At 41.0% G+C, this 11,609-nt stretch overlaps 1 pseudogene; it reads right to left on the bottom strand.

The window, feature by feature from the left end:
• Positions 1-2,334: 2,334 nt before the first annotated feature.
• Positions 2,335-5,418, bottom strand: LOC129488771 (ubiquitin-fold modifier 1-like; annotated as a pseudogene).
• Positions 5,419-11,609: the final 6,191 nt, after the last annotated feature.

The raw sequence follows: 11,609 nt of genomic DNA, 5'->3' as shown, positions 1-11,609 counted from the left end.
TGAAATAAACAGTCTTGTTGCTCACACAAAGCCTGTTGGTGGACTCTCTTCACACAGATGTGTGTGACAACCTCTCTACAGAAAACCTATAAATATTTTTAAAGAAATGGAAAATGACCTAAATAAATAGAGGCATGTGCTTTGTTGACGTATTGCAAGACCTAAAATAGTAAAGATGTCATTTCTCCTTAAGTTTGTCAATAGAGTCAATGAAGTTCCAATCAAAATTGCAACGAGTTAATTTTTGTGGAATTGACAAGTGGATTCTAAAATGTATATTTTTTATGGTTGAGAATAATCATGACACTCCTGAGAAAGAAGAATGTGCTTGTGCACATGTACTCTAAAACTTAAAGTATAATAAAAAAAGAAAAATGCTGGGCTGGGCATGGTGGCTCACGCCTGTAATCCCAGCATGTTGGGAGGCTGAGGTGGGTGGATCACATGAGCTTAACAGTTCAGGACCAGCCTGGGCAACATAGTGAAACTCTGTCTCTACAGAAAATTTAAAAATTAGCCAGGCATAGTGGCACATGTCTGTAGTCCCAGCTACTCTGCAGCCTGAGGTAGTAGGATTGCTTGAGCCTAGGAGGCAGAGGTTGCAGAGAGCTGAGATCGTGCCTCCAGCCTGGGCAGGTAGAGACCCTGTCTCAAAAAAATAAATAAATAAAATGTTGATTATTTGTTTAAAAAAAAAAAGAAAGAAGAATGTGCAAGGACATACTCTACTAGATATTAAGACATGTTATAAATCTACAGTAATTGAGACAGTGTGATACTGGTACAGATATGGACAAATAAACCAATAGAACAGAATCCACATGTAGAGAACTGATTTATGACAAAGGTGGTGTGCATGATGCTGGACTAATAAACTATTTTTTTTTGAAACGGAGTTTCACTATGTTGCCCAGGCTGGTCTTGAACTCCTGGGCTCAAGTGATCCTCCCGCCTTGGCCTCCCAAAGTACTGCGACTACAGGCATGAGTCACCACGCCTAGCCTAATGGAAATTTTTTATGAAGGCAAGGAAGAGTTAGCCCCCATTTCACATTATAGATGAAAACAATTCTAGGTGGATTGTAGCTCTAAATGTAAAAGATAAGGCTAAGGAAGAGAGATAATATGGTTTGGGTGTTTGTCCCCTCCAAATCTCATGTTGAAATGTGATTCCCAGTGTTGGAGGTGAAGCCTGGTGAAAGGCCATTAGATCATGGGGGCCCATCCCTCATGAATGGTTTTGCACCATCCCCTTGGTGATAAGTGAGTTCTTGCTCAGTTAATTCACACAAGATCTGGTTGTTTAAAAGCATGTGGCACCTCTCCCTCCACTCTTACTCCCTTCTTACCCTGTGATGTGCCTGCTCCTTCTTCACTTTCTGCCATGATTGGAAGCTTCCTGAGGCCTCACTAGAAGCTGAGCAATGCTGGCACCATGCTTGTACAGCCTGCAGAACCATGAGCCATTAAACCTTTTTTCTTTATAAATTACCCAGCCTCAGATATTTCTTTATAGTAATGCAAGAACAAACCTAGAGAGTTCAGAAACAGACCGAGAAAGAAGGCGAAAGGGTGATTTGCTTTTCATTTTTGAACATTTTGAATTTTGTAATTGCAAATGAACTTGTGTGTGTGTGTGTGTGTGTGTGTGTGTGTGTATTTTCTTTGCCAGTGACCATACCGCAAATTAACTTTGAGGTACCCTGCCACAGTACATCTAAGTGACACTGGGACAAGGTGGTTCACAGTAATTCTTGAGTCTTTGTTTTTTTGTTTTGTTTTGTTTTTTTGAGACAGAGTCTCGCTCCATTGCCCACGCTGGAGTGCAGTGGCACTATCTCAGCTCACTGCAACCTCTGCCTCCCAGGTTCAAGCAATTCTTCTGCCTCGGCCTCCCGAGTAGCTGAGATTAGAGGTGTGTGCCACCACGCCAGGCTAATTTTTTTGTATTTTTAGTAGAGACGGGGTGTCACCATTGTGGCCTGGTTGGTTCCCTGACCTCAAGTGATCCACCCACCTCAGACTCCCACATTGCTGGGATTACAGGCATGAGCCACTGGGCCTGTCCAGGTTCTTTGAAGAGATCTAGACCTCTTTCCTGAGATACAGGCCCAACTTTAGGAATTATGCTGTCAGAAACCATTTCAAATCAGGTTCCTTCCTTTGCGATGCTGATCGTGAGGCCAAGGAGCTCCACCGAACTGTGATCCCCAGGTTTCCTGTCCTCAGTTATATCCTGAAACAGTCCAGTCCCAAGTGGGGCATTTCCAGCTGCTTTGAACATCTTGGGTAGCTGCCGCATTGAGACATTTCCCTATCCTGCAGTGTAGTTCATTCATAGTCCTTCATGAGTCTGGGCAGTTCTGCTAAAAAGAACTATGTGCCAATTCTGCTTCTTCCTGATAAATCTGTGGATTCTCTTTGAATCGCCAATATATTTTTCAAGACTTCAAAGATGAGTATTACGTGTTCTAGGTATTTAAACACATTAACTGCAGTACCATAACCCAAATGACATTCTCGGAATGACTGTCAGGGACTATGCACTTCCGAACACACCCAAATATGGGATTTCTTATTTAACAGAATTTTAAAGTAACATCAGCACAGATGAAAATAATTTTGCTTCATCAATCTGTATATAATCATAGTATTCTTTGATGTGGAAATTCTACTTTCTAGCTACATCTCCCTATCTAATATACATATCTTCTAGCAGGTATCAATAGTTATTAAAATGCATTTTGTTTTATTCCTACATCATTAAAAGCACAATTGACTGCTGGTTTTTTCTTTTTTCTTTTTTTTCACTGATAGAGCACCTACTGAGTTCAGTGATCAAAGTCACGAAATAGCCACACAGGTCATTGTGTCTAAATATAGCAGTTATTATTTTGTAATGTAGTTATTATTATAGTAGTTATTACTCTGTGATGTAGTTATTACTCTGTGATGACTCAAAAGCCTTCTTAAACACTTGTATGTAGTCTATTAAGTTCAAAATGATAACAAATATTTATCGCAGCACATGGACAAAATTCTGATAGGTTCAAAGGCAGAATAGGTTAACAATTGCTCAGAAATGCATACAAGCTAATAACATAGTCACTATGTTGCTGTCACCTAGTAGTGTCAACATTTATAAAATAACAGGTATTAATTTCGTAGCATCATACAATGTGTAGTCACTTACTGTAGGAACATATGAAAACCATATCCACCTGAAGGTTGGGGAAGTTTACGTAAGTATTATAGAATAGATAGCCCCTCTCAGTGAGCCTGTACTGCTGTGTTGGCAGTATCTTTGTGTTTCTCCCATACTTCCTCTTAGGACTGGATAAAATCTTGTTCCTCCAGCTCTAAGTGAGGCCAGTGGCTGGGGCTTGCTTCTGTCACCAACTCCTGTTTCAAATTGGGCTCCCAGCAAAATCTCTTATGGCCCTCATGCTCACCCCTCATGGGGCAGTCCCCAGCCTTGTATTAGTGAATACACTTAGAATCAAACTGCCATTTGTTTCCTGCGTAATAGAAGGAGGGAGTAAGAAAGTAAATAGTGTTAACATTAAATTCCATTCGTTCCAAGATTATAGATTAAAATAATGTAAATGGAAGAGCTAACTGAAACCTCTTAGAAGAACACATAGGAGTAAGTCTTTGTGAACTGAGATTAGACAGTTGTCTCTTAAATACAACATGAAAAAATAAGTAACAAAATTTAAAAAATGAATCAGACTTTACCAAATTAAAACTTTTTGTGCTTCAAAGAACACCATCGAGAAAAAGACAACCAACAAAACGAGAGAAAATATTTGCAAATTACATATCTGATAAGAGGTTTGTATCCAGAGTATATTAAAAAATTGTTACAACTCAACAACAGAAAGATCATCCCATTAAAAATTGTCCACAGATTTGAGCAGATATTTCTCCAAAGAAGATATACAAATAGCCAATAAACACATGAGAAGATGCTCAAAATCCATAGCCATTAGGGAAATACAAATCAAAACCATAATGAAATACCACTTCATACCAACTACGATAGCTATAATCAAAAAATGGAAAATAGGCCGGGCGCGGTGGCTCACGCTTGTAATCCCAGCACTTTGGGAGGCCGAGGCGGGTGGATCACGAGGTCAGGAGATCGAGACCATGATGAAACCCCGTCTCTACTAAAAATACAAAAAAAAAAAAAATTAGCCAGGCGTGGTGGCGGGCACCTGTAGTCCCAGCTACTCGGAGAGGCTGAGGCAGGAGAATGGCGTGAACCCGGGAGGCGGAGCTTGCAGTGAGCCGAGATTGCGCCACTGCACTCCAGCCTGGGCGACAGAGCGAGACGCTGTCTCAAAAAAAAAAAAAAAAAAGGAAAATAACAAGTGTTGGCAAGGATTTGGAGGAACTGAAACTTTCATACCTTGCTGCTGGGAATATAAAATGGTATAACAGTTTGGCAGTTGCTCAAAAAGTTAAACATAATTACCACATGGCCATTAATTTCACTCTAAGTATTTACCCAGGGGAATTGAAAACATACGTCTACACACAAACTTGTATATAAATGTTTACAGCAGTGGTATTATTATTTTATTTAGAAACAGGGTGTTGCTGTGTTGTCCAGTCTGGTCTTGAACTCCTGGCCTCAAGTGATCCTCCTGCCTTGGCCTCTCAAAGTGCTGATATTACAGGTATAAGCCACTGTGTCTGGCCTAAGCAGCATTATTGATAATAGCTAAAATATAAAAATTATCCAATATCCATCAACAGATGAACAGATATGATACATACACACAAAATGTGATATATTCATAAAGTAGAATATCATTTGGACAGAAAAAAATGAAACTCTGATACACGCTACAGCATGGATGATATTTTGAACACATTATGCTAAGTGACAGAAGCCAGACACAACAGGTCACATTTTGTGTGATTTCATTTATATGAAATGTCAAGAATAGGCAAATCCATGGAGACAGAAAGTAGATTAGTGGTTGCCAGAAGTTGTGGGGAGAGGGGCATGAGAGTGACTGCTAATGTGTACAGGGTTTCTTTTGGGGCTATAAAATGTTCTGGAATTATATAGTGATGACGGTTGCACATCTTTGTGAATATAGTAAAAACCACTGAATTCTATACTTTTTAAAAAAATTAGCAATATTTATTCTGAAAAGTAATTGTACTTTCAAGTAACAGATATTACCTTCCAATATAATCTCTAGGCATACTTTGTAGTTCTGAAACATGTTTTAGAAAAGCATTTCCAGCAGTCTGTGCAGAATTTATTTATATTCCATCACTGGCAGTAATTGCACTTGTTGCAGCAGGATGCTGTGAAAGGTGTACTTTCAGGAATACTGAGTACTTTGTACAGCAGCCACAGGTCGGACGTCAGAGTGATCTTAAAGGAAAGCTTTGACATGGTGGAGCTGGTAGGAGCAGAGAATTTGTGCCAACTCCAAGTAGCCCCACTTCCTCCGTAAATTGTACACTTTGAAAGGGTGAATTTTATGGTATAGGAATCAGAGCTCAATAACGGTATTGTGTTATAAAAAAGCAGTAAGGCAGAGTCTCGCTCTGTCGCTCAGGCTGGAGTGCAGTGGCTGGATCTGGGCTCACCGCAACCTCCGCCTCCCAGGTTCAAGCGATTCTCTTGCCTCAGTCTCCTGAGTAGCTGGGACTATAGGCGCCCACCACCACACCCGGCTAATTTTTGTATTTTTTTAGTAGAGACGGGGGTTTCACCATATTGGCCAGGCTGGTCTTAAACTCCTAACCTTGTGACCCGCCCACCTCGGCCTCTCAAAGTGCTGGGATTACAGGCGTGAGCCACCGCGCCCCATCTTTTTTTTTTTTTTTTTGAGATAGAATCTCACTCTGTTGCCCAGGCTGGAGTGCAGTGGTGCGATCTCAGATCACTGCAACCTCCGCCTTCTGGGTTCAAGTGATTCTCCTGCCTTAGCCTCCTGAGTAGCTGGGACTACAGGCGTGCCACCACGCCTGGCTAATTTTTGTATTTTTAGTAGAGACATGGTTTCCACCATACTGGGCAGGTGGGTCTCAAACTCCTGACCTCGTGATCTGCTTGCCTCAGCAGAATTTTTTTTTTTTTTAGAAAGATACTTTATTTTTTAGGAAAAGAGCCATAATTATCTTAAATGTGAAAAACCACATCCAATAAACTGATATAAGTTTCTGGAACAAGGGAATATCTTGTCACGTGTTCACAGTGAAATCCATTTTAATGCAGGTCCAGCGCCAACTGCAGTCCTGTCCAATCCCCCGTAGGTACAAGGGCCTGGCTCCTCTTCCTGTGTACTGCTGGACTTCCTCATCTCATTGGCTGCAGCCTAAAGCAGATGTCCACTGTCTTCCTTGCATGTTGTGATTGTGGCTTAGAGGTAGGCACAGCACCGCTCCAGCAGTGAGGGGTTTGCGTTACTTAAGAACAGCAGCTCTTTTTTCTCTTCTTCTGTATGAGCTTTCTCATGTTGAAGCCAATTGTTTTCCAAACAATACTGAATACGACTTTCAGGGTTATAGTTGGAAACCAGGATGAGAATAAAGGGATCCAGGGCATCAAATCCTTCCTTTACCAGCAACTCCTGGAGCAGATAGGCTTTCCGGGGCTTAAAGAGAGGCCCAGTCTGGCTCAAAGTCAACACAATGGCACCTCTATGCCAATCATTTTTCATCATTTTCCTCAGGTTGTGAAACAACTGCTAATTCCTCCGGGGCAATCGGGCATTTATCTTCTCTTTTCAGAGAGGTCCTTCAGCAAAGGGCATTGATTCCATCCACGGCCACCAGGAGGTGAAAAACACCCAAAGAACCTTTTTCAGCACAATTCCAGCTGCATCTGTGGTGTTCCTCACCCGTATTATGCCCTCCTGGGAGAGACAGTGGATTGCAGTGCTGCTAGAGGCCTTCTCTCATTATCGCATGTTACACATTCAGTGACTTCTTTTTTTCTTTTTTTTTTTTTTTCTGAGATGAAGTCTCACTCTGTTGCCCAAGCTGGAGTACAGTGGCGTGATCTCGGCTCACTGCAACCTCCACCTCCCAAGTTCAGGCGATTCTCCTGCCTCAGCCTCCTGGGTAGCTGGGACTACAGGCACGCGCCACCACGCCTGGTTAATTTTTGTATTTTTAGTAGAGACAGGGTTTCACTATGTTGGCTAGGCTGGTCTCGAACTCCTGACCTCGTGATCCTCCCACCTTGGCCTCCCAAAGTGTTGGGATTACAGGCGTGAGCCACCGTGCCTGGCCTCAAGAATTGTTATTTTTACGGTGGATCAGAACTCAAAGACACAGGTGAAGAAATCTGAGCCCAGGATCCAAGTTTTTTTTCATTTACCTCTTTTATCAAACAGGTTGCATTAATACCGATCTTCTTGGCCTCACTATTCTCTTGTTCCAGCCACTGCTACCAAGACTGTTCTGTGTGGACTCTGAACTCCCTGCTGGCACAACCTGCCAAGCCAACAGTACTTCATGTATGTCATGTTGCTCTGAGTCCTCCTTGCTTCCTGTCCACTGATATCAAGGTGAATTCTGCCTTGGGCAATCTGAAAATTCAGAAGAGATTATGTTCTGGGGTGGATCTTTGAGGAGTGGCAGATATGAGCTGAGGAATCATAAATTCTTCCCAACCCATCTCACACATACTGTTTGGAGGTGTGGTTTATGTGGTTTCTCAGAGGTGTGACCATGAGATTAAGCATTTCATTGCACTTATTGGTGGCCAGCTTGACATCACATCCTCATATTGGGTTTCCTTCTGGATCTGCTTCACTCTGCTTACCCTCCATTTTTGCTCTCTGAGATTTCACTCCTTACCAAGGAGGTAGCATATAAGGTTTTGCCTCAGGCTCTCCTTTTGGGGGAACCCAAGCTAAGACATCTCTCAATCTTTTACAACTATTTTGAACACACTGCATCTGACAGCAATTTCTAGTGACCTGATTTTAGTGAGTCTTTCCAAAGTACTCAATTTTTTAAAAGAAAAAGCAAATTTTTAATCACATTTCATTGGTTAAAGTCATAAATACATAATTATAATAACACACATAACTGGCAAAAAGAGGTTTAGAAATAAACATACTTGGCCCTTGCTAGGGATACAGCCCATGAGTATGTTAAAGAGAAGTCATGAGCTTGCAGATTAATTTTGTTTGGCTTGTGCAATATTTTAAGATTCTAATTAAGGGCTATCATTTAAAAATTGGAACATTTAACATAAATCAAGGTTTATGAAATAGACTCCAGACAGGTATGGGGAAGTCTAGGCCTGCTAAGGGATATTAAAACTAGGAAATTAGGGCCGGGCGCAGCGGCTCACACCTGTAATCCCAGCACTTTGGGAGGCCGAGGTGGGCGGATCACGAGGTCAGGAGATCGAGGCCACCCTGGCTAACACAGTGAAACCCTGTCTCTACTAAAAATACAAAAAATTAGCTGGGCGTGGTGGCGGGCACCTGTAATCCCAGCTACTTGGGAGGCTGAGGCAGGAGAATGGCATGAACCCAGGAGGTGGAGCTTGCAGTGAGCAAAGATCACGCCACCGCACTCCAGCCTGGGCAACAGAGTGAGACTCTGTTTCAAAAAAAAAACAAATTAGGAAATTATACTTCATCTTATGTAGTCTCACAGTAAAAACTGAGGCATGTGCTGAGATTGCTTTGTACTAGTTGTACCTGGCGAACAGGTGGCACTTAGAGTCTCTAAAACCAGGAAAGTATAAAATTCCCTATAACAGAGCAAAATTGAGTAGCCCATGCCTGGATGAACATCACTCTGCATAATGGGTAACATCATCAGCTACATATCCTTGTGAGAATTTGTAAACCCTGTGCCTCCAGCATGCTGTGTTGTTCCATAATTTTTGGGATCATCTCTGTACATTTCATATACTTTTCTATTACAGAAATGTTTCCCATCCTCTGTTAGTGTTTTTATATTGCTTTATATCACTTTCCTGTTTGACAATACAAATTGGTGTCAGAAGTGAGACTAATACAAAGACCCCAGACCTTAATGACTAGGTTAATTTGAGGGAGACATAGATAAACTGCAGGAGAAAATATGATCCTGGAATACCAGGGTAGCAATAGGACCACCCTTGGCAGAGGGGACTGTAAATGGTTTGCAGATAAAAATGGAAAATTGTTTCAATGGACTATGTCCATTACCCCCTTGATTGATTATGGGAAGTCTGGCATACCAGATTGAAAAGAAATAATAATCTGTAAATGGGCAGATTTATGATTTCCTGGTTACTTTTATTAGCTCTAGCTAGGGTGACCATATGTCCCCTTTTGCTCAGAACAGGCTTGGTTTGTGCCTCTTGTCCAGACATAATGATTATTGGTATCTCCTTTCACTTTCAAAAGTGTCTGGGTTTGGACAATAAATTATATGATCACTCCAGAGGGGCAGAGGCACTCAAGACTTTCTATAGAAATTGAAACGAAACTACTGGATCATGAGTCCAGCTGGTAGGGCAGACCAAGACAAACTCTGGGAATGAGACATTTGGGATGTTCTGTTAGGTGTGGCAGTGAGGCCGAAGGACCTCGTCAAGTCTACACTGGATTCAGCACATCTTCAAGTAGACATTGTGTAACAGCTGAGGTTTTAGATGAGGTAGGGGTTGGGAATTCCCTTACTTCTCACTGGTTTTGCTCTTTAAAGAGAGGCAGACAGATTAGAGACAGGAAAATTAAGTGTTATAATGGCTTCTAAAGTGTAATTCTTTTAACATGCTTTAACTAGTCTTGTTGCTCTAACAGGTAAAACTTGAAAAGCTGTGCCTTTGGAGCTTGTGCTTTTCAAAAACCCAAGTGGTGTTTAGAATAGGATTCAAAAATGGTTGTCTACTTGAGCACATACCCTTTTAAGAGAAAATAAAAAAATACTTAATTGAGCCATAAAACATTTATTGTTACAGAGCATTTGCTGGTAAATGCTACACGGCAAAAAAAATTGCTAAATTATTGGTAATTTTCTTTTGAAAATTTCATTTAAGAGGTCAATTTATAGATGCATATTATCTTGGCAAGTAGAGTGTCCTGAGTATGAATTTCACTTTCACCAACTGTTACTTTTATGAATTTTGTTAACTAGAAGTTTCATCACTTCCACGGTGATCCAAGGTTTCAAAGTACACTGAACTAAAATAGGTTCAAGGCATTAACTAGGTCAGAGCAGTTATTAACTAACTTTGGACATAATTTAGATATACTACTTTAGATTTGAAGTACTTTTGATATAATTTTATTCAGTATATGATCCTTCTGAACTGAGATAAGATTGGGAGAGGCTGGCAACATGCCCAGAGCTTCTCCAAGGTTCTAAGTCCTGGGAAGAAAATAATTTAAGTCTGTTAGTATTTGTGCCTTTGGCCGGGTGTGATGGCTCACGCCTGTAATCTCAGCACTTCAGGAGACTGAGGTGGGAGAATTGCTTGAGCCCAGGAGTCTGAGAACAGCCTGGGCAACATAACATAGTAAGTCTCTCTCTCTCTCTCTCTCTCTATTTTAAGTGCAGAAGATTTTGGCGAGGCACTTGTAATCCCAGCACTTTGGGAGGCCAAGGTGGGTGGATCACTTGAGGTCAGGAGTTTGAGACCAGCTTGGCCAACATGGTGAAACCCCATCTCTACTAGAAATACAAAATTAGCTGGGCATGATGGTGCACACCTGTCATCCCAGCTACTTGGGAGGCTGAGGCATGAGAATCTCTTGAATCCGGGAGGCGGAGGCTGGAATGAGCTGAGATTGAGCCACTGTACTCCAGCCTGGGTGACAAAACGAGACTCTGTCTCAAAATAAATAAAGAAAAATAAGTACAGAAGATTTCACTATGTCATCAAGAAGATATACGCACAACAAATAAACATATGAAAATGTGCTTATCATTATTGGTCAAAAGGGAAATGTAAATTTAAACCACACTGAGATGCTACTACCTATTAGAATGTCTAAAATTAAAAAAAAAAACCCAGGGTCCTGAGATCATAAAAACAATTTCATATATATATATATATATACATACACACCCATACACAATTACAAAGATTGGCCATATCAAGTGCTGGCAAAGATATGGAGCAACTAGAACTCTCATATACTGATAATGGGAATATGAAGTGGCACAGCCATTTTGGAAAACCAGTTTGGAAACTTCTTAAAAAGTTAAGCATACACCTAACATAGGAGCCAGCCATTCCCTCCTCAGTATTTACCCAACATAAAGCGTATGTCCATACAAAGAATTATACCTTGTAGCTTCATTTGTAGTAGCCCAAACTGGAAACAACTGAAATGTCCATCGAAAGGCAAGAGTATAAACAAACTGTAGACATATCCATACAATGGAGATTACTCCACAATAAAAAGGAATGAACTATTGATACATGCAATACAGATGAATCTCCAAATAACTGTACTGAATGAAAGCAGCCAGCAAATAAAAATACTGTTTTCATTTATATAAAATTCTAGAAAACACAAACTAACCTGAAGTTACAGAAACAGATCCGAGGTTGTCTTGGGAAGTGGGGACAGAGGGGCAGGAGGGAGGGATCACAAAGGTGCAGGAAAAAAACTTTTC

The sequence above is a fragment of the Symphalangus syndactylus genome, chromosome 8, assembly GCF_028878055.3.
Source record: "Symphalangus syndactylus isolate Jambi chromosome 8, NHGRI_mSymSyn1-v2.1_pri, whole genome shotgun sequence".
NCBI classification, from domain to species: Eukaryota; Metazoa; Chordata; class Mammalia; order Primates; family Hylobatidae; genus Symphalangus; species Symphalangus syndactylus.
This window is presented reverse-complemented; position numbering and strand designations above follow the sequence as displayed.